Source organism: Acinonyx jubatus, chromosome B2 (genome assembly GCF_027475565.1).
Source record: "Acinonyx jubatus isolate Ajub_Pintada_27869175 chromosome B2, VMU_Ajub_asm_v1.0, whole genome shotgun sequence".
Taxonomy (NCBI): Eukaryota; Metazoa; Chordata; class Mammalia; order Carnivora; family Felidae; genus Acinonyx; species Acinonyx jubatus.
In genome coordinates this window covers 96792150-96816458 of record NC_069385.1, presented here as the reverse complement: position 1 = coordinate 96816458, position 24309 = coordinate 96792150, and the positions used below count along the sequence as shown (strand labels likewise).

The following is a 24309-nucleotide window of genomic DNA, read 5'->3' as shown; positions in this document are numbered from 1 at the left end:
AAAAAAGATCCGTGCTTTCTCTGGGAACATTGTCCTGTCTGGAAGGGATACTGAGGATTGTTGTCACCTCTCATTACCAGCTCAAAGATAAAGCTGATTCTCAGTGGCTGGTAGGGCCAAGGGGGTCACACAGAAGCAAAGACAGAGCCTAATAGGTTATGCCTGAAACCTGCCCTCCTTCAAGACATCCTGTAATTTGAATTAATGAATCCCTTATTGTTCCAGGGAATTGGGTGCGGTTTTTCTGACCCTTTCAGCAGACAGCAGGCTAACATATTCAGAGGATAAAATCCAGAGGACCTTCACCCAGAAGATATTCCTTTTGGTCTCTGCTTTTTTCCTTGCTAATATTCTCATAATTCCCACTCTCCGGATATAATAAGTAGTTTAAAAAGATCAAAGGGAGAAATATCCAGACCAGAACACTCATAAAATTTCCCTCAATGCCACCTGAAATAGGCCGGGTTTCCTGAAAAGATCTTAAGGTATATCTTTGGGAAAAGTTTGGAAACTAAATTATAATGACAGAGTGATCTTGTGGGCAATAACCCATTCATGTTGGGCGTTTGAAGAAAAAAGTGACAATTTTTAAAACAAAGAACTATCTAGAAGTCATAGAAATAAGGATAAAATAGGGAGGGATAAAATGAAAAAACAATAGCAAATGTAACACAAGGATATAGTTCTCCTCAGCCAAAGGAACTTAATATAGTTTGTTTGAAATGTTTTCCTTCTAAATAAATCGTATTTTAAAATTACCAATGGATAGGGGCAAAAAACAACTTCATCACCAGTTGAATATTATCAGCATTAAAATATACAACTCACACTTGTATGAATAGGCTCCTGAACACTGTAGAGGTGTCTACAGAGAGTGAGGTCTCCCCAACTTGCACAGACAACAAGGTTTTTTTTAAATGAACTGTAAACATGGAGTAGAGGCCCAAGAGTCAAAGGTAGTGTCACATTGCCATGGGCTCCAGCCTGTTGCAAGGATAGCACTCAACACATCAAGTGAGGAATAGAGGACGCTGATCCCACAAGCTCCCTGCACCTCCCGGAACATCTGGGTGAGCGTCATTCTGGTTTTTTTGTTTTTTTTTTTTCAAACAGACAAAATTGACTCTTCAGATGGAATTGATAGAAAGTGAAAGACTGAGTCTAATGTGGTAAGAAGCTGTTAAAAGATTAGTATTGGCTTTTGGTGGAAAAACAATTATGCAAAATTACATACACATCTGCCACACACCCAGCAAACTATCAGAGAAGCCAGACTTTCTTTACATTTTACTTCTTGGACCCTTTTCAATTTTCAAATAGAATCCAGTGCTCTCGTTATTGCTTACATGCATTTTCTTTAAATAAACTCAGAACAAACTTAGAAAGCCCGATATTGTTTCCTATAGAAAATTTTTCTCCAACCACCTCCCCAGCAGGAAATCAAAGTATAGCCTCTACTTCTGTAGTGCTTTATAGTTTTCAAAACTCTTTAACGGGCATTCATTTGACAAAGAGCATTCATTCATTCATTTGCATTATTTCATTTGGTAAAAAAATAACAAGCTTAAGCTTCTTATAGCTCTGCTTAGAGCAATTCTACAAAGATAAAAGGGCATGCATTCATGTTTCCTGTCTCATTCATTCATTCATTCAATAAGTATTTATTGTCTACGAGGTGCCAGGAGCTATTCTAAACACTGGGAATACAGCAGTGGGAAAAAGAAATGGACAAAACCCCTGTCCTTGTGGTACTTGCATCCTCAGAAACACGATGTAACTGTTTTACATATATCCATTTAGTTATGGGCCCATCAATAGCTTAGTTTTTCTGTGTTTCATTATAGAAGGAGATTTAAATAATTAGTTGAAGGAGCAAGACCCCAAACCTAATACACTGAGATAGGGCACTGCTTAACATTATGAAGAAAGTTTATTAATTCATTAAGGAAAAAAAATCAGGCTCCTTTGATGTATTTCTCAAGTGAGAGAGTGGGTTTTCCATATACCATAAATCCAGCAAAGAACAATGAACATCACAGTACTTCTCATATCCATTTATCACACACAGATTCACTATGTGTAGGACCTATTACATTTATTTTCACTTGAATATTTACATCAATTCTTAGATGTTGTTAAAATTATCTATATTTTCCAGAATAAAGCATACACACACACACACGCACGCACACACGCGCACTCACATGCGCAATCTTGGAGAAATGAAGAAATGAGCCTGAAGTTAAAATTGTTGTGAGGTCTCAGTAAGTCAACAGATATATGATATGCTTAAAACAGTGCCTGAGAAATAGTGAGCATTAGATAAATACAATGTATAACTATTATTCACCAGATTTAAAGATGAGAGAACTAAGGTCCAGAGAAGTAACTGGTCTAAGGTGCAAGGCTGGTTGGTAATCACCTCCTTCCCCAGAGTGACTGACAAGGAACCTGGCTGGGCCTGATCTCCTTCATCCTGGGGCTTGTCATATCCAGTCCATCCTACATACCATAACATTAGACAGCCACCGATAGAGGACTGTTTCTACGTCATGTTTGAATACATTTGACTTGGGTAACAGAAATCAAGTAGGTAATATAACAGCCACTAGGCATAAGCCTAACCACCTGGTACTATAGAAATGGGAAAACAGGGTTCTGATAATACTGGACATAGGCTGCTCCTTTTATTGGGGGAAGGACAAGGTTGCAATGACAGTCCTAGGTAGAGGGGAAGTCCCCCCCCCCACCCCGGGGAGCCAGGACAAGGCCAAGGGCACCTAGAGGTTCCCTCTCCCAGGCTCTCTTTAGTGACTAAGACATTTTCCTCGGTGCAATGGCATCATGGTTAGTTAGCATTATTACTTCTTTAGACTGACCCTGCTGGATAATATAAAGGAACTTTTGGGGGGAAGCATTTTAGTCTAAAGGCATCTCTTTCAAGGCTGGGCAATAGGCCTTTCCCAGGATGCTTCAAGAACAGATTATGTCTATGTTTACAGAAGCCTCTGTGCTGCAACCGTCCCTTCCATAAGGCCTCACAGGAGAACGCTCTTCCTTATCCGTAGCTGGCTCTGGTGGTTACAGGTGGACACGATGGGAAACTGAGCAGAGTCTTGCTGCCTCCTCAGGCACTGTCAGAACCTCTTCCCACCTGTGGGGAAGTTAGAGCTGTCATCTGGCCTCCTGGAGGTCGCCACAGATTGTGGGTCAAAGTTCTGTCTTTATAGGTGGTCGGACCCTTGTCCCTTTGCATGTTCAGTCTCTCATCTTCACACAGAAGACCCAGACCGTCTCCTACTTCGGCTGCCTGCAGGCTCTTTTCCATTGGCCCTGAAAGCTGCATGCTGCGTAAGCTCCAGCTTTAGTTACAAACCCCAAAGGGCCCTAGAAAGCCAAGTACGTGTGTCAAGCAGCTCTGACCTGCGGTATTATTCATCAAGGACCTGGTTACAATGGCAATCCTTACAGTTTTAGAAAGGAATCTCACTAAGAAGCCAGAGACAATCATCTGGTGTCACGTGGGATAGACTTCTTGGTAAAAAGATGAACAACAAGAGAATTATGAAATCTTCTTAGTCTGTTATTTAAAAGATGCAGGGGTGCCTGGGTGGCTCCGTTGGTTAGGCAGCTCAGGTCATGATCTCACGGTTCATGGGTTTGGGCCCCATATTGTGCTCTGCGCTGACAGCTCAGAGCCTGGACCCTGCTTCAGATTCTGTCTCCCTCTGTCTCTCTGTCTGGCCCCACCCCCTGCTCACACTCTGTATCTCTCTTTCTCAAAAATAAATAAACACTAAAAAAAATTTTTTTAAAGGGGCAAAAGTATCCGGCATCCTTCAATGCTAAAAGCATATAAAAAAGCTTAAAAGCCTCTGTTGCCCTCTGTCTCATAAGTGCACCCACGGGTCCAGGGAGGCTTTCGAACTCTGGAGAGGACCACGTGTGACGAAACATCCTCCAGAGACCCGAGGTCACAGAGGCACTGAGACGTCCTCAAAACCATTTTCCGCCAGCAGCCAGGAATCCCAGAATAACAGAGCCTTGCGAGGTAACCGTGGCTGAGACACGCAAGTCACACTGGTCGTGGAGTTCAAGAGGAGGTCAAGAGCCATTCAGTGCACACCACCCAATTACCGTCTATTTGTGGAAAGCGTAATCGTGTATTTTTGTTAAAGGACGACCATATGCTGAGGAGAATTGAGTTGGCAGCCTTGGTGTTTAAAGGATCCGTATCATAAACAAAGTACGTGCAGAAGGAAAATTTTACAAATAAGTATTCGACTCCAAGGGAGATGGGCTGAGATGACAGATGAAAATGAACTCTGTGTAGCATTTAGTCAGGTCAGAGTGCCCAAGGTGACAGAAAAGTCACACAGCTTTCTTCAATGGACAGGCCCTGAAAAACGAGTTCCTCCACAAGCAATTCATTTACTTTCCAGCCGACCACAAACTTACCCAGTAAGCCATGAAATTGTGTCTGGAGGCAAACTGTGGCAAGGCCCAGGAAGACAGTTTATCACGTTTTGGAAAGGCTTTTAAAAATTAAAAATAGGTAAGACGCTCCATGAAAAACTAGATACCTCATTGTGGGGTGAATCTCATTAAACTAAGAAAATAGCACCACTGAACTCTCTATTTATAGGACAAAGGTTGAAATGAGGATTTTTAAAAGGATCTCCAGGGGCACCTGGGGTGGCTCCACCAGTTAAGCATCAGACTTCAGCTCAGGTCATGATCTCATGGTCCGCAAGTTCGAGCCCCAGGAGTTCGAGCCCCGTGTCCAGGCTCTGTGCTGACAGCTCGGAGCTTGGAGCCTGCTTTGGATTCTGTGTCTCCTTCTCTCTCTGCCCCTCCCCCATTCACACTCTGTCTCACTTTCTCTTTCAAAAATAAACAAACATTAATTAAAAAAAAACAGGATCAAAAACTAATACTCAATGTATATTTGTAGGCTCTTTCCCTGTGTCTGTAAGGATTCTAGGCATACTTCTGTTCTTATTTTACATTCCCAAGTAGCAAAGATGCTGACTGGCTTGATGAGCTCTGGGCTGCTGATTGCACAAAATGTAGAGAGTGGGAGAGCCAATAGCAATTGAAAGCTCATGGCAGGTGAAGTCAACCCACATGATAGTTGAGCCAGGGCAGATGGGGGAGGGAAAAGAGGGCTTCTACATCAATTAGGTTTAGAGTAGCCAATCTTGGAGATGAGTGTGAAGTGAGAGGAGACTTTGCAGCTGTTGTAGTAGGTAGAGAACTTGGATATGAATAATATAAGGGAAAAGAAGTTCCAGGTTTTCCTGTGCTTTATGAAAGCACACTCCTTTCTCTCCTGTTTGCTCTCTTAAAACAAAACAACTTAGTCTTTTGAGAGAGATGATAGGAAAGATTTCAGTTTCTTTTAATTATGTGCTGTTGTTGCCAGTCTGTGTTTTCAATGCCCACCCCCCCCCACCCCCACAGTGACTGTGCCATATGACAACAGGGCGTTATACAATTTCATTTAACAGTTGGCCTAAGGGTGCCTAGTTTTTGCCCACATCCCAGCCCTTCTCCTAGCCCCACCCCCACTTCTTGTGTTTATATCCACTAAGGTACTCTCAGAAGGAGAGACAGGATGGCCTACAACATCAGACTGCCACCATTTCTTAATGGTCTGGCCTCCCCTACTGCAATGTGGTTTCCAGGAGGGCCGTGGTTGGACCCTACTTACTTTATCTCTGTATGCAGCGCTGCATAGCATGGGGAAGTCCGTCATCAAGTAAATGTCATCCAGCCTCATGTTCTAGCCATTACCTCCCGGCTCTGTCATTGGCAAAGCCTGTAAGGGACCCAGTGTAAGTCAGCCAGCATTCTCTTCAGCACACTTCTGGCACTTCCCTCTTTCTTTTCTTTTCCATTTATCCCAGAATACTAATGAATGCTGATTACAGGCACTGTACTAAGCCCTTTATATTCATTGCTTGCACTAATTCCCACAACAATTCCGTGAGGTAGGCATTATTTTTCCCATTTTGAGGTTACAGTCTGAGGCTCCGAGAAGTTTCACGACATGCCTAGGACATAGCTAATCAGTAATGAAAGTGGGACCTGAAACCCACTGGTTTCAGCCCTTTGACTGCTGTGCCATGAGGAGCAGATTGAATCTCATGTGCAGCCCTTCAGCCAAACCCTACCCTGGGTTACCAGAATCATTTTCCACCACCTCCCCACACGCCAATTCAAGAGCACCACCAGGATTCCCTTCACGTGTCCCCACAACTTTGCTCCCCTATTGCCTCCTACTGAAAGCCCCTCTTGCTTGACACTCTATTCTACTCACCCACGTTTGAAGACGCAGCTCAAATGTCTTCTCTGTCATGAGGCCATCTCTGTTTTCTCCACTCTCCACACAAAGATGGGTTTGAACTCTCTTATAATACATAATACATTCTGCCCCAAATTACAGCAATTCTGATACACATATTTTACCTTTTTTTACCTTTTTTTTTACCTTTCCAGTGAGGGCATAATGATAGCAAACACATATGGCACTTACTAAGTGTCTGGGAATAGTCTAAGCACTTAGCACGTATTAAGTTACTGAATCCTTATAATAACTCCATATGGTATGTGCTATAGCACAGACATCAGTAAACTTGCCTGGGGTCACAAAACCAAGTAGCAGGGACAGGGCACAGCACCAGTGCCCATGCCATGAACCATTGGACCAACCTGCCTACATATAGTGAGATCACAATAAGTGTTTGCTGAGTCAAAGAATGAAGGAATATACAACTGCATGAATGCAAAGCAATCAATTTAGTGTAAAATTACACAGGCCATGGGGCACCTGGTTGGCTCAGTCAGTTAAATGTCCGACTTCGGGTGAGGTCATGATCTCGCAGTTTGTGAGTTCGAGCCCTGCATCCGGCTCTGTGCTGACAGCTCAGAGCCTGGAGCCTGCTTCAGATTCTGTGTCTCCCTCTCTCTCTGCCCCTCCCCAGCTCACACTCAGTCTCTCTTTCTCTCTCTGTCTCTCTCCCTCTATCTCTCTCTCTCAAAAACAAACATTAAAAAAAAATTGTTTTAATTACATAGACCAGTCACAGCATTTGGTTTATCTGACATCCAGTTGCTTCAAATTCATAGCATTAAAAGGAATTTTTATGGAGTCATCACTGACTTATTTTATTCATCCAACAAAAATCTTCTGCAGACTCTGTGTCAGGCCCAGAGCTAGAAGCTACATGAGTCTGTGCCCTTGAGAACTCACACAACCCAGTGGGAGATGCTTGTAGATGTCCACCATTTGCACTGGGGTTGGTTACATAGACACACAATGTCTGGAACTTTATAACTAACTGTACTTGGCTGCCTTGCAGTTGTGAACCAGTGACTAACGCAGTGTCCAATCTAGGTTAACTTGCCCTTCCCCAGGTGACACTGTCTGGAGACATTTTTGGTGTCACGACTGGGGGTGTAGGTGATCCTGGCATCAGGTGAGTAGAATCCAGGGATGCCGCTAAACATCCTACCAAGCACAGGACAGGACGGCCCCAAAAACAAAGAGTTCTATTGCTCCAAATGTTGATAGTGCTGAGGTTAAGAAACCTTGTACCAAAAATGTAAAGAAAAAATCCTGTATCCAAAAATCAAAGAGTCAACTAGCAGATAAATAAGTCTTGGAAAACTAATACACGGTACAGTGATTATAGACAACAGAACTATATTATAAACATTTAACTTGCTAAGAGAATAGATCTTCATTTTTCCCAACACTAGAAAAAATGATAATTTTATGATGTGATAGGCATGTTAGGTCATGCTACAATGGTAATCATACTGCAACATAAATGTATCAAATCTATATGTCATACACCTCAAACTAACACAAGGTCGTATGGCAAATATAACTCAATTTTTAAGAATCAGAGATGAACAAAAAGCTCTCATTTGAGGTACCTCCCAGACTTCTCAAGGAAAAGAAAGGCCTGTGTAAAATTGAAAAAAATAAATTAAGCCACAGCACTGATAAGGAAGTAAACAAAGCATATGCAGTAAGATAAAATCAAGTTTAAAATATCCTTTAATCTGCAGTGTTGGCAAATTAATCTAATTACCGGGAATTTTGCAAATGCTGTCAGTGGTGCTGGTGTGCCGGAAGGAGGAAGATTCAATTTCTAGCCTTCCCCAGAAATTCTCTTAGGAAAATCTGCTAGTTAGCCCTCCTTGCGTGCCACAGAGCTGAGGTTCTAGAATGAGAAACTGCCTCATGTAAGATAAAACATTCCTTCCAAACCTGAGGTGGACAGGATGCCTGGTTCAGGAATACCCATTCTATTTTAGAGATTAAATACAGATGCAGAGGCCACCTCCTGCAGACCAGGCCTCCACAGGAATGACATGACAACCCCTTTCCTGGCTGCACAGCTCTGGGTGTAGGCTGCTCTTGGCCTTTTAAGGAATTCCAAGGAGGGGTCCTTTTCCCGAAATACACTCACCCAACCCTAAGGGACAGGAAGCATTCATTCTCCTATAGGACAAAGGGGGTAAGATACATGGAATAGCACCAGGATGTTTGCGTTCAAATCCAGCTCCACCCTGTCTTAGCTGTGTGATCTAGATATATTTAACCTCTCAGTACCTTAGTTTTGTCATCTGTAAAATGAGGGATAACCCATTTCATGGGGTCCCTGGAGGAATGAAATGAATTCACTTGCAGGCAAAGCATTGAGAATAATTCCTTGCACACAAGAAGAACTATAGAAATCTCAGTTATTCTAAGTAGAGCGTGAATCCCTTGGAGAAAGAAGCTTCATCTCATTGTTACGGATTTCCCTGGGCCTAGCATAGTGACGGCATTACTCCCAGAATATGTGACCGTGATTAAACTCCCAAGTGGTTTTACTTTGGTTTGATGTCAATATTTGTTTTTTTTTTTTTTTTTAAGTAGGCTTCACATCCAGCATGGAGCCCAATGTGGGGCTTGAACTCATGACCCTGAGGTCAAGAGCTGAGCTAAGATCAAGCGTCTGATGTTTAACCTCCTGAGCCATCCCGCTGTAACCCTGATGTCAATATTTGACTCATGGAGCTCCCTCATCAGTGTTAACACAAATTTGAGCTTTTGACAAGTCACTAGATTATCTGAGAACTTTTTCCAAGTTTATTTAGAGTTATAAGAGAAGTCTCACAGAAACGTAGATTTAGTTCTTTAAATGCTTTTTGAAAGCGTTTTAGTCAATATGGAGAAAAGGAACTGACAAAGGTTCACCCGGGGCTGGGGCACAAGAGTGGGAGGTGGGAAGAGGAGAACAAATATCAAAATGTTTTCTCATTTCCATCGAGATTTCTTCTTTGATACATTTGTTAATTTTTATTTCTACTTTTTACTGAATAAAGTGCCCCAATCCAAGTGTATGGCACGACGCATTTTACAGATGCATAACTGTTCCAAACCACCAGATCCAAAGCTAGAAGGAACATTTCTAGCATCCCGGAGGGTCCACTTTCCCCTTCTTAATCCCAAAAGGGAATTAAGCCACTCTCCAACTTCCATCACTATCAAGCAGTTTTGTGAGTTCTTGAACTTCGTAAAAAGATACCTTTCTATGTTTTTCTTTCTGAGAGCTTTATTGTTTTCCTTTTCATGCTTAAGTCTATGATTCATTTCAAATACATTTTTGTGTGTATATAATGAACTATGGAGCAAGTTATTTTATAATCCAATTCATCCATTACTATTTATTGAAAACACTGTCATTTCCCCCCTGAGTTGCAGAGGTACCTTTATTATAAACCAGTTGACCTCTACGCGAGGGTCTGTTTCTGGACTTTCTAATAGGCTTTCTGTGTTCCTTTGGTATATTTGATTATCCTTTGTTAGTACCATACTGAATTAATTATGGTAGTTTTATGGTTTTATAATTTCATAAGTTTTAAAATTTGTTGGTGTACAAGTCTTCCAATTCTGTTCTCCAAATTGTCTTAGGATTCTAGGCATTTCCATAAACATTTTTTTTAATGTTTATTTACTTTTGAGAGAAAGGGAGACAAAGAGAAAGAGAGAGAGCAGGGGAGGGGCAGAGAGAGAGGGAGACACAGAATCCAAAGCAGGCTCCAGGCTCTGAGCTGTCAGCACAAAGCCCAATATGGGGCTCAAACTATAAATGGTGAGATCATGACTTGAGCTGAAGTCAGACACTTAACAGACTGACACATCCAGGTACCACAAATTTTAAATTCAACTTGTACATTTCTACAAAAAGAAAAATAGACAATACTTTGCTTGGATTTTTATTTTTATTTTTATTTTTATTTTAGAGAGAGCACACACACATGCGAGGGGAGAGGGGCAGAGGGAGAGAGAGAGAATCTTAATTAACGCAGTGTGGAGCCTGATACTGGGCTCAATCCCATAACTCTGGGATCATGACCTAAGCCGAAATCAAGAGTTGGATGTTCAACCAACTGAGCCACAAAGGTGCCCCCAGAGAAACAACTTTTAATTTTGTTGATTTTCTCTGTTTATAATTGCTTTCTATTTTATTGATGCTACTTTGGTCTTTATGGTTTTGTTTCTTTTACTATCGTTGGGTTTAATTTGCTATTTTTAATCAAATATTTTGATAAACAGAAGCTTAGATCGTTAATTTTAAACCTTTCTTTTTTTTCTAATATTTTCTTTAAAGCAATAGATCTAAGCACTGCTTTAGCTACATTTGGCATGTTTTGATATGCCATATTTTCAGTATCATTCACTTCAAAATATTTTTTTTAATTTTTTTAATGTTTATATTTGAGAGAGAGAGAGACAGAGCACAAGTGGGAGAGTGGCAGAGAGAGAGGAAGACACAGAATCTGAAGCAGGCTGCAGGCTCCAAGCTGAGCTGTTAACACAGAGTCTAACGCGGGGCTCGAACTCGTGAACCGGGAGATCATGACCTGAGTCAAAGTCAGATGGTTGACTGACTGAGCCACCCAGGAACCCCTTCAAAATATTTTCTTAATTTTTACTGTGATTTCTTCTTTGACTTATGAGCTAATTAGAAATATGTTGCCTAATTTCTAAACAATTGGAGATCTTTGTTCTGCTGAAATCTATCGTTCTGTTTTTGAAGACAGCATCTATATTTCTGTTTTTGCTTCTAGTTTAACTCCACTTTGATCAGAGAATATATTGTGTATTATTGTAATCCTTTCTAATTGGTTGAAATTTGGTTTTGGGGGCACCTTGGTGGCTCAGGTGATTAAGCGTTGGACTTCGGCTCAGGTCATGATCTTATAGTTTGTGGGTTCGAGCCCTATATCGGGCTCTGTGCTGACAGCTCAGAACCTGGAGCCTGCTTCAAATTCTGTGTCTCCCTCTCTTTCTGCCCCTCCCCTGCTCATGCCATCTCTCTCTCAAAACAAACAAACAAACAAACAAACAAACATTAAAAATTTTTAAGAAGGAAAGAAACTTGGTGTTCCAGCATATGTTCTGTTTTGGTTCTGACTTTAGTATCATGTATGCTACAGTTTGGGAATACTGATTTTTGTGTCTTATTTTATCAGCTGCTGAGGGAGGTATTTTTAAATCTACACCTATAATTGTGTATTTATATAGTTCTTTTATTTTTGTTTCATATATTTTAAGTGTATATTATCAGATACATACACATTTAGAATTATGATTTCCTACTGAACTGACCCTTGCATTATTATGAAATATCCCTCTTTCTATCCCTAGTTACCTTGCCTTAAATGTACTTGGAGAGTCATAGCTGTACCAGCTTTCCCTTGGTTAGTGTTAGTATATCTTTACCATCCTTTTACTTCCACCCTACATTTAATGTGTAAATTACAAACACAAAATATTTGGGATCACTTTTTAAATCTGGTCTACCAATTTTGGTCTCTTAATCATAGTATTTAGTCCATTAATGTTTAATGTAATAACTAACAATTTTAATTACTAACTAATGTAATTACTATTATACCAATAGCATAAGTTTACTATCCTGCTTTTTGTTTCTATTTAACCTTCTTGTTTTTAACTCCTTTTTCCTGCTTTCTAAACTTCTGTTTAATCAAGTATTTTCAGTAATCTACCTTATCTTTTCTGTTGGCTTTTAATTAAGCATTATCATATTATTCTTTTAGTGGTTACTCTAAAGATTCTAATATGCATCTCACTCTTGACTACAATCTACCTTAAATCAGTACTTTCACCACTTTGTCAATAGTGCAAAAGAGTTTAACCCCATGTACCTTTTTCCTGGTTTTGTGCTGTTGCTTTTGAATATTTTTCTCTCACAAATGTTATAAACCCCATAAGACATTACTAGTATTGCTGCTTTAAGTTGCAAATATTTTTTTCCCCACATTTACCCTCAGTTACCCTTCCTGGAGATCTTCTTTTCTTCCTGAAGATCCTTGGGATCATTTTCTTTTACTCTGAATAATTTCCTTTAAGACTTCTTGTATTCAAGTTCTGCTAGTTACAACTTTGCTCAACTTTTAATTGTCTGAAAATGTCTTTAATTTGTCATAATTTTTGAAGGATTTTTTTCAGAATATAGAACTTTACGTTGGCAGGGTTTTTTTGCCCCCGTTCAGCACTTTAAAAATATGATCCCACTGACTCCTACTTCCATAAGTTTTGTTGAAATGTTAACTATTTGTCTTAGTATTGCTCTTTGAAGAAGATCTAGTCTGAAGCATATATGTTTCTTACTTATCCACATTTTCCATATCGCTTCCCAGGGAAGGAAGCAACCCAGGCTCAGTGAAAGAGCCTGAGAAGAGTGACAGAGCCAGGAGAGTAAGTGAGTGCTAACATTAGGAAAGGGCAGGATGCAAAGCTAGTGAGAATGAGATGCACAGGGGCTCGTGGATGATGATGGGGCAGAGATGGCGAGGAGAAGTGAAGAAGTCAGAGGATTCATAATAGGCAAGAGACTCTCTAGAAACTAGGAACATGGAAATATCAGAACTTTCTGACTGTGAACACATTGCCCAGTGTAATGGATGCCAAGCGAGGCTGACAAGCACCCATAATGAGAACTATTCTTACAGAGGCTCTTATGAAATTCCCATAGAACTACAGTTAGTGATAATTATTTCTTATTAGTGCCTGTTAAGATAATAATAGTTGCATGCTTGCTCTGTAACAGACGTTAAACTGAGGGCTATGGAGGCTGCCTCACCTCATGCTCTACTAACCTAATGGAGTGGGCATATTTTAATCCATATCATAGAATAGCCACAAAGACTTGGAAAGGACAATTTGCTCAAGTTCACAGAACTAATAAATTGTGGAACCACAGTATTAACATGGGTCTGCTAGATGGCAGAATATTGTGTTTGGTAGGGGTCAGTGTATGTGGCTGAATATCCAGAATTATTTGACAAATATTTATCCAGTACTCACTGTGGGCCAGAAAGTGCACCAAAATTAATGAACAAAGGGACCTTACATGCATCTAATCTTCTTATTTTGAGTGTGAAAAAACAGACTTTCAGAAGTTGAGAGAATTTGTAATAAAGTGACATCCTATCTTTGTCAACTATGAATGTGAGACAAGAGCTGAAAAGAACAGAAAGAAATTATAGATCTATGGATTTTTTTAATGCTTATTTATTTTTGATAGAGAGATAGAGGATGAACTGAGGACGGGCAGAGAGAGAGAGACATAGAATCCGAAGCAGGCTCCAGGCTCTGAGCTGTCAGCACAGAGCCCAATGCAGGGGTTGAACTCACCAACCGGGAGATCATGACCTGAGCTGAAGTCAGAGGCTTAACCAACTGAACCACCCAAGTGTCCCTATGGATTTTTATTTTAAAACATTTAGAGGGTGCCTGGGTGGCTCAGTCGATTGAGCTTCCAACTTCAGCTCAGGTCATGATCTCATTGTTTGTGGGTTCGAGTACCACATTGGGCTGTGCACTGACAGTGCAGAGCCTGCTTGGGATTCTCTCTCTCTCTCTCTCTCTCTCTCTCTGTCCCTCTGCTGCTTGCTCTCTCTCTCAAAATAAATAAATAAACTTGAGAAAAAGAAAACATTTAGGTGGTGACACCATGACAGTGCAGTAGGAGACCTCAGCCTCTGCCTCCCACAAAGATCAACAATTACATAGCTATCCACAAACCAGAATAACTCTGGGAGAGCTCAGGAGTCCATTTTAGAAACCTCAGCAACACCGTAAAACAAAAAAATTGAGAATAACTGCATTTAAAGGGAAGGAAGAACAGCTCCATTCATCCTACATCATTTCACAACCTCCCACCCCACACCCCAAGGCCAGCACTGTTCTATTCTGGAGAGGAAACGCGCTAGCTAGAGAAAGTTCTCTTGCTGGGAAAGGAAAAGCAGATGATCAACCAGCTTCTACAGTCTTTCCAGATACCAGCTTCTACCTCACTCCACCTAGACACCGGCAAAGCTAGATGTAGAGAGACAGTCGGGAATAAGGAAGAGCAAGGGCTACCAGTATCAGCCATGCACCAGGAGATTCCCAGTGACCTGCTTTGCCAAGGAGTCCAGCAGCTTTTGCCACTGAAAAATTCAATGACAAGCACAGTCGCTGTACATCGCCTGCAGATTTTACAGGGTTTTCATCCCACAGGTATTTTCAAGCCACCTGATTCCTCTCCAATTCCTAGCCTGCCCACCCCCAGCAGAGCCTAGAATCCCCACTAGCAACCCCCAGCCTCTGCAGCTGTAGAAGTACAAAAGGCAAGGCTATAGTTCCTGTAGTGGGCCCTCACTCACAAGTGCATGCTTGAAGCTAGCCGCTCTGGCTGTGCACCTGCACACCCTTGCCCTGAATCCCATCACTAGTCTCCTCTGCTGTATACATGCCAGTCGGGAGATCCTGCAGCTACAGGGGCACAACGGAGAGCCAAAGCCCTTGCAGCTGCTCCTGGGCCTGGATGTAGGCCTCTCATGTCACTGGCCTCCCCTCCTGGGCTTGCTTGCAACTACTGTGCACCTGCACCCTGCTGACCAAGTCTAATCACCGGCCTATAATGCAGCGTGTGCACCAGTGCCAAGACCCTGAGGCCATGGCTGCAGGCCTCCAGCTTTCAGTGTGCCCAAATCAGAATAAGAAAGGAAGACATAAAATCATCTTTGCTGATGACATAATCTGTGCAGAAAGAAAAACCCTAAAAACCTCCACCAAAAAAACTAAAGAAATTCGGTAAAGTTTCAGGATATAATATGAACATATAAAAGTCAGTTGCATTTCTATACACTAACAGTGAACTCTCTGAAAAAGAAATAATGAAAACAATCCCATTTACAATAGCACCAAAAGCAATACAGTACTTATGAATAAATTTAAGAGAGGAACTATAAGACAAAAAATATTAGACATTAATGAAAGAAATTGAAGAAGACACAAATAAATGGAAAGATATCACATGTTCATGGATCAGAAGAATTAACATTGTTAAAACGTCCATGCTACCAGGGCACCTGGGTGGCTCAGTCAGTTAAGCATCCGACTCTTGATCTCAGTTCAGGTCTTGATCTCAGGGTCATGGGTTCAGGCCCCATGTTGGGCTCTGCACTGGTGCAAAGACTACTTTTAAAAAATGCCCATACTGCATCTTTTGGGATGAGCACTGGGTGTTGTATGGAAACCAATTTGACAATAAATTTCATATATTAAAAAAAAATGCCCATACTAACAAAAGCAATCTACAAATTTAGTGTAATCCCTATGGAAATTCCAATGGCAGTTTTCACAGAAATAGAAATAGTGATCCTAAAATACATATGGGACCAAAGACCTCAAAAAGACAATGCAATCCTGAGAAAGAAGAACAAAGCTGGAGGCATCACATTTCCTGATTTCAAACTGTACTAAAAAGCTATAGTAATCAAAACGGTATGTATGGTACTGGCATAAACACAGATACATAGACTTAAAAACCAGAATTGAGAGCCCAGAAATAAACACTTGCATAACACTTGACAAGGGAAGCAAGAATATCCAACAGAGAAAGGCTAGTTTCCTCAGTAAATGGTGCTGGAAAAACTGGGTGTTCACATGCAAAAGAATGAAATTGGACCCTTATCTTCAACAACCTTACCAAAATGAAAGCTAAGACCTTAAACTGTAATGCCTGGAAAAATATAGGAAAAAAGCTCCTGACATTGGTCTTAGCAATAATTGTTTTGATATGACACCAAAGCATAAGCAACAAAAGCAAAAACGAGTGGAACTACATCAAGCTACAAAGTTTCTGGACAGCAAAGGAACTAATCAACAAAATGAAAAAGCAACCTACAGAGGGTCAGAAAAAGGGTGGAAAATATTTGTCAATCATATACCTAATAAGTGGTTCATTTCTAAAATATGTAAGGAACTCAAACAACTCCAAAGCAAAAACAAACTGACCAATTAAAAAATGGTCAAAGACCCAGTCACAGAGTCACTGCTCAACAAGGACTCAGAAGCCTCCTCCTTGAGCCTTTTGCTTCCCAAGGCTCCATCCCCACGCCCACCTTCTCCCACCATTTTTCCACTGTTTCCCCTGAGGAAAAGGAATCCTATAGAATATCCACTATCCAAAACCTTCACTATTTTGATCCCTTTACTGATACAAGTAAGGGTGATGATCTGCTTCCTACTGGCACTGAGGATTATATCCTCAGAATTCAACAGAGAGGGGTGCCTGGGTAGCTCAGCCAGGTAAGACACCGACTTGATTTCAGCTAGGGTCATGATCTTAAGGTCCTGGGATAGAGCCACTTGTCAGCTCTGCACTGGGTGTGGAGCCTGCTTAGAATTCTCTCTCTGTGTGTCTCTTTCTCAATAAATAAATAAACATTTAAAAATCTATATTAAAAAGGATTTCAACAGAGCAACAACAGGAAGACCCCTAGTACTATCTACAGGATCACTAATGATTATGATAAAAAGAAACTAGTGGGGTGCCTGGGTGGCTCAGTCGGTTGAGCCACCAACTTTGGCTCAGGTCATGATCTTGTGGTCTGTGAGTTCAAGCCCCGCATCAGGCTCTGTGCTGACTGCTTGGAGCCTGGAGTCTGCTTCAGATTCTGTGTCTCCCTCTTCCTCCGTCCCTCCCCCACTCATGCTCTGTCTCTCTCTGTCTCTCAAAAATGAATAAACTTAAAAAAATAAAAAATAAATAAAAAGAAACTAATGAAAGCATTTAAGAAGAAATTTGCCTGCAATGGTACTATAAGTGAGCTTCCAGAATATGGAGAAGTAATTCAGCTACTGGGAGACCAGTACAAGTATATATGCCAGTTCCTCCCTCACAGAGATTGGACTGGCTAAGGACGACCAGCTGAAGTTTCATGGGTTTTAAGTGCTTTTGGCTCACTGAAGCTTAAGTGAGGATTTCCTTGCAATGAGCAGAATTTCCCTTCTATCCCATGTCATAAGTTTGAAAACCTCACAGCTTGTATAATGTAACCATTTGGGCTCTGCTTTTAACTTGGACTAGTGTAACTCCTTCATCCGATAAACTGAAAAGAGCCATGCTGTCTAGTCTTGAAGTCCCTCATTTAAACAGAGGTCAAGCAGTAGGCGTCTGGCAGTATCTGGCCTGAAACCAAGCAGTAATGTGATGTTTCAGTCAAGCCCAAAGCCCCAAGATCACAGCAGGCTACATCTGGCCAGAAGCTCATCAGCTCTCCCTCTTCAGAGTTCCCTGACCTAAGAGAATGTCACCACCTGAACAGCCCGCGGCAGAGCTGAGAGGACAGGATGAGGTAAGACATCGGTGGCAGTCGTGCTGCTAGAGGGAGTCCTTGGTAGTCAAAGAAAGATCCCTGGTATCTCCAACCTGCTGTAGACAGGGCTTAGAGTCACCATCTTCTCTCTAGTGAAGCGTGATAGGACATCTGGCTTGCCACCAAGGTTTTTTTGACCAGACATATCGGTAGCTAATTGACATCCAAACACCAGAATGTGAGGCCAACCTTCTATCAGAGTTAAACTTTTGACAAGGGAACAAATTTCAAACTGATGCATCAGTCATGTAGCTGGCTGTAGACCTTGCAACTTACTAGCAAAAGCTACCCAATGTCATGTGAAGTAACACGCTGGTTTTTTATTTAACTTTTCTTCAGTTTTAATGTTATGTAATGTATTTAACCCCCTACTTAAACAAAACTTGCTTTCAGAAACAAAAAATTAAATTAAATTTAAAAATGGCCAGAGAAATGGAGTGTGGAGAAAAGGGAACACTGCTGCACTGTTGGTAGGAATGTAAATTGGTATAGACACTACGAAAAACAGTATCCAAAAATTAAAAATAGAACTACCATATGCTCCAGCAATCCCAGCTCTAGGTATATATATATACACACAGGAAATGAAACCACTGTCTCAAAGAGAAATCTGCACTCCCATGTTTATTGTAGCATTATTCACAATAGCCAAGATATAGAAATAATCGAAGTGTCTGTCAACAGATGAATGGATAAAGATGTGAGATAGATACAGATGTATTGACATACACATAATTGCATATTATTCAGCCATGAGAAAGAAGGAAATCCTGCCATTTGTGATAAGATGGATAAATCTTGAGGGTAATTATGCTAAGTGACATAAGTCAGACAGAGAAAGACAATACCGTATGATCTCACTCACATGTGGAATCTAAGAAACACTGGACTCATAAAAACAGAGAGTTGGATGGTAGTTGCCAAGGGCCAAGGGACTGAGGAAATGTAGAAATGTTGGTTAGTGGGTATATACTTCCAGTTATAAGATGAATAAATTTCAGGGATCTAAGGTACAGCATGGTCATTGTAGCTAACAATACTGTATTGTATACTTGGAAGTTGCTCTGACAGTAGAATCTTAATGTTCTCGCCATAATAACCAAATATGAGGTGATAGATGTGTTAAAAAAACTTATCATGGAAAACACTTTGCGGTATATACCTGCTTCAAACCATCACACTGAATACCTTAAACTTCTACAATTTTATATGTCAATGAATAAATTCTGGAGATCTAATGTACAGCATGATGATTACAGTTAACAATACTGTATTTTTTACTGAAAGTTGCTAAGAGGGTGAATCTTAATTGTTCTCACCATACGCACATACATACAAAGACAATTGTGTCACGTGATGGAAATGTTAACTAATTCTACTGTGGTGATTATCTTGCAATATATAAGTGTATCAAATGAACACATTGTATACCTTGAACTTACACAATGCTATTATACAAATTATATCTCAATAAAGCTGGGGGGAAAAAACCCAAAAGATCAGACATGTAAATATTCCTTAGAAGTTACTCCCTCTTGTGTTCAGTTACTCACTTAGGATGAATATGAATTAAAGGAAAATTTGAATCAAGGAAAAGTGAAGTGGGATTAACTTTTCCTCCCCACCAAAACCTGTTTCCAGGGTGAAGTCTGTGACTTCTATGCCTTTTTGTATTTGCATTTTCACGGTATGCTGTTAGGTACCTTTCCTGGAATTATCCTTCAATGTGTTTATAATGACTGTTCATAGACTGCTTGGAGACTGGTCTAATTAAATATGGCAACTGAAAGAAGCAGGACTTCCCCACCAAAGGACATGTGGCTTTTAACTGGAGTCTGGGAGACTGTAAGCATTCCGCACTTTGGCCCACCAAAAACTTGGAATGTGCCATTACAATGGCACCACATGAGATGTATTCACTGAATTAACATCTGGGTATGGTTATCAGTTTGTTTTCATCTGGAATATTCATTTTTAAAGTTTGGCCCAAGCTTCCCATTTATTTTTCAGAAGGTATATAAGGTTCCAAATACTTTAAGCAATCCGTGGCAGGCGTCAACCTGGCTCAATTTTTGGAAAGGACTCACAACAGAAAAACCCTGTGAGCAAAGTCACATTCACGTAATTCAGGCAGATTGCTGTGGGGAGGGGAATCAGATTGATACTAATTACATAGCAAGGGTGTTCTTTCTAGAACCCACAAAAGTAAACTTGAATCCAGTTCCAGGAATCCTCGTCGATTTCTGTCATGTAGCCTAACAAGCCATGAATCATGGGAGGGCTACAGCCATGATGATTCTTATCTTTAGCCAGTACGGAACCAATGCTGGTGATAATGAGCAGCCATTTTCAAAGTATATTCCGTAGAAAGTTGATAGGAAATTAATATGGAAAAATAACTTTAAAACATGTCTTGCAGGCAAGTAAGTTTGACAAATGCCAAGTGAAATTGAAGGCAAATGAGTTGTTTGTGACAATATTTTAGAATGTTCAATGGTCTATTGTGCCTCTCCAAACTTATTTGAATATACACTTCCCCCACCCCCACTCCCCAACCCGCACGCCCAAGGATCCTGGCTTCATTTTTCCTTTGCAGTGTGTCTGTTCCCCTGAAGGGCCGATCACCATCCACTCTAACATCTCTAACATTCAGCTTTCTCATTTCCAAAATAGAGTAACACTTATTTTTATGGGTTTAATATGAGGATTGAGTAAAAGTTTACATACATATGTATTGCCTTGTAAATGACAAAGTATACAAATGGCTGTTTTCAGGCCTGGGCATATCTGGTGATAAAGACTAATATGTACATATCTCTTCACACTTTTTGCTCTGTTTAAACATATCTGTAGCCCTTCCCAGATTAAAAGCATGAGTATCATATCTTTCTTGGGCAACCTCATCTCTGATTATGCTACTTTGACCTCTGGTTCTTACAATTCTATCCGTGGCCTCATTATTGCATCTGTTGCACCCAATGCTAATATATACATATTCACAGCATTTTCCCAAATGTGAAACTCGGGGGAAACACAGGATTAAACAATGGTCAACAGATGTTACACATTTCATTTCAGCAGGATGTCTCAGAGCCTTTGTTATGTATGGCATTATGCCCCTCTAAGAGGGATCTATAACTTACAGCATATTTTCCAAATTTATTTTACAATGGAACTTCACTTTTCTTGCGGTGTATGTGGGTCCCAGTGGTCTACAGAACACACATTTGGAAATGCTACTGTATAGGCCTGATGGAAATGAAATGGCTCCACAGCTAAAGACAAGGAGAATCTCAGAGACCATATCCCCAGTAATCTCACGCTGTCCTCTGATACTGATCAGAAGTTAGGAATGACATTTAAACTTAAGTGTGAAGTTATGGGAGCCAAATGTACCTACAGCACCCAGTTTACTTACATGAGCATAAAAATCATTTTGATAATATCACAGCTAAAAAATTTCACAGACAGCAAAATCTTGAGTAACTTAAATTTTCCTGAACATATTGAATTTTCTGGCTAATTCTAGTTAATTTAGGCTAAAAATATTTATAAAATCTATAGGTATACTTTTGGACTTTGTCAATTCAGTAAGTAAACACAATTGAAGCATGTTTTAATGTTTGAGTTTTTTTATTTGTGCAGAATGTGTATTATCCAGTGATTATAATACCATCCTACACAAGTAGAAGATTCTGGGGATTTGTCTTCAATCTTTTCTGATCTACAACATTTCCTAGAAGCTTGGTTATTGTTGTTGTTGTTGTTGTTGTTGTTGTTGTTACATTACCAAAAGTTTGTTTTCTGGACATATGCATTATATCTTAGGGCTTTAGGAAGGCCAATAATTATCTTAACACCCATATTCTATTACTAATAATTATAACCTAAAATTTTTTTAATATTTATTTTTGAGAGAGTATGAGCATGGGAGGGGCAGAAAGAGGAGGGAAACAGAGGATCTGAAGCAGGCTCCATGCAGATAGCACAGAGCCCAACGTGGGGCTCGAACTCATAAACCGAGAGATCATGACCTGAGCCGAAGCCAGGCGCTCAACCGACTGAGCCACCAGGTGCTCCAATAATTATAACTTTTTAAGCTAACAACTTAACAGAAGCAATTTACCATTCCAGACACAATTCATATTCTATTATTAATAAAACTGCAACATTGATGGTCTTTGTATAGGGCAGCTCTCTACACCACAAGACCCTCCTCCTCTCTCACTACATCCCAAAACCATAGATGACAGGGACAGGCTGAATATCAGTCCCAAGCTTGGCCAATCAGATTCCTTCTTGTTGGAATTTGGAAATGGAATATACAATTTTGAGTGCCTGCACTTCAAGGTAGTATTTATTTTGGGTCAAGGGAAGCCATAGTTCCATAAGCCAATGAGAGCAAGTGATTTATCTATTATGACACAGGTTCAACCACCACAATAAAGACAAAAATAAAATGGCTTAAATAAGATAGAAGATCTTGTTTTTCTCTCCCAGGTAATAGTTGGAACAAAAATTGTCCACACTTGATATAGCAAAACCTCATTGCTGGGGACACAGGCTCCTTGGAGTTTGTGGCCTCATCCTTAGGGTTGCGTGATCCAAAATAGCTCTCTACCATATACATCCATCAGAAGGATGGAGTAAGGAACATGCCCCCTTAGGGTCACAAAGTTGCATACAACACTTCCACATCAAACCAGAAGTTGGTCACATGGCCACACCCAGTTGCAAGAATGTCTAGAAAATATTATCTTTTGCTGGAAGGCCATGAGTTCACCTCAATGCTAGGGTTCTGTTATTAAAAGGAAAAAAGAAAAATGGATGTTGGAGATTCTGTGATTTCCCAGTTCCTGGACACCCATCTGTCCTTACTGCAATAGAAACTAGGTTCTATGAAATTCTGTAGCCTTTAAACAAGCCCTATTGTTTCTAGAGCTAGATTGACTTGGTTATTTTTCTTGCAACTGAAACAATGCAGATAACATTTATTGCATTTATTGAGCACTCACAATGTGCCAAGGGCTTTATGTGGATTATCTCATTTAAACATCATAGCAATCCTACTAGGTAATTACTGTTTTTTCTCAGTTTTACATCTGAGGAAAATAAAAGGCTTGGGAAGGTCTCACAGATAGCAGATGACAGAGAATCATTTGAACCTGAATCTTAAGCCTTGCCCCATGTTGCTGCTCTTGATCACCACCAAGGTCAGGCATGAACATGTGCACCTACAGGGTGAGGCCAGGGAAGGGCTGGGGCCTGGGCCTGAGCTGACTCACTAAAATGAGGCAGGTACCAAGGAATCACATGCAGCAATGTGACCTGGGAAGGAGCTCGGCAGGAGGCAGAAACTCAGTGTCTGGGATGAGCAGTTGAGTACGTTAATCTGAATTGTTGGGGGTGTCCACTGGGCACAAGGATGATGGATCCTGGAGCAGGCAGGCAGGCTGGCAGATGGACAGCAGTGGATAAGCTCATCAATAGGATTCCTCAACACTAACATTAGAACCCTGAGAAGAGCTGTTACAGGCCCCATGTTTGTGTCCTTCCCAAATTCCTATGTTGAAACCCTAACCCCAGTGATGGTATTCAGAGATGGGGCCTTTGGGAGGAAATTAAGTCATGAGAGTGTGGCTCTTATGATGGGATTAGTGCCCTCTCAGAAGAGGCACGAGAGAGCTTGCCTCTCTGCTCTCCACCAGGTGAAGATGCAAGGACGCTGCTGTCTGCAAACCAGGAACAGGCCATCACCAAGAACCCTTTGTGGCCTTCAGAATTGTGAGAAACAAGAGTCTGCTGCTTAAGGCACCCAGTCTGTGGTAACTTGGTACAACAGCCCAAACAGCCTGAGACAGCCTGAGCCCAAACAGCCTCTTAAAGGCCTGGCAGAGACTGCCAACTAGACAGTCCTTTACTCCTTCCAGGGAAAGGAAGGGCTCCACTTAGCATGTTAACTGCATCCTGATTGATTGCAGTTTTGTGCTGAGCACACTCACCTCTGACTCCTGAGAGAGGTCTGACCCGATGACTCATTGCCTAGAGGCTTGTCTATCATGACACCTTCTGTCCTTGTGTGGCTCAAACAACATGGAACCAGTGCTGCTGTTGGAATTAAAGCAAGGACAGGATTACTGGAGAAGATGGCAGCATAGGAGGACGCTGAGCTCACCGCGTCCTGCTGATCACTTAGATTCCACCCACATCTTCCTAAATAACCCAGAAAACCGCCAGAAGACTAGCAGAACGGAGTCTCTGGAGCCACATGAGGGTAGGAAGGGCGGAGGGTGGTGTGTGCCACACAGACTGGTGGGAGGGAGCCGGGGCGGTGGAGGGGCAGCCCCCCGGCAAGGGAGAGCCACCAAGTCAGACTTGCAAAAGCAGAGGGGCTGGACAGAGTGTGTTCTGACAGCCAGCAGGACTTAACATCTGGAATGTTGTAAGTCAACAGCTCTGCTCAGAGAGCGGGAGGGCAAGAGGACACCAGCAGAGAGAGGTGTTGAGCCCTGGAAGACAGAGCTCAGCTTGGCGGGAAACAAAGGCACTGTGAAGCGCCATCTCCCTCTC

At 41.2% G+C, this 24309-nt stretch overlaps 1 pseudogene; it reads left to right on the top strand.

Annotated features, from left to right (window-relative positions):
• The first annotated feature begins 14466 nt into the window (after positions 1 to 14466).
• Positions 14467 to 17658, top strand: LOC106973053 (eukaryotic translation initiation factor 1-like; annotated as a pseudogene).
• The last annotated feature ends 6651 nt before the right edge of the window (positions 17659 to 24309 follow it).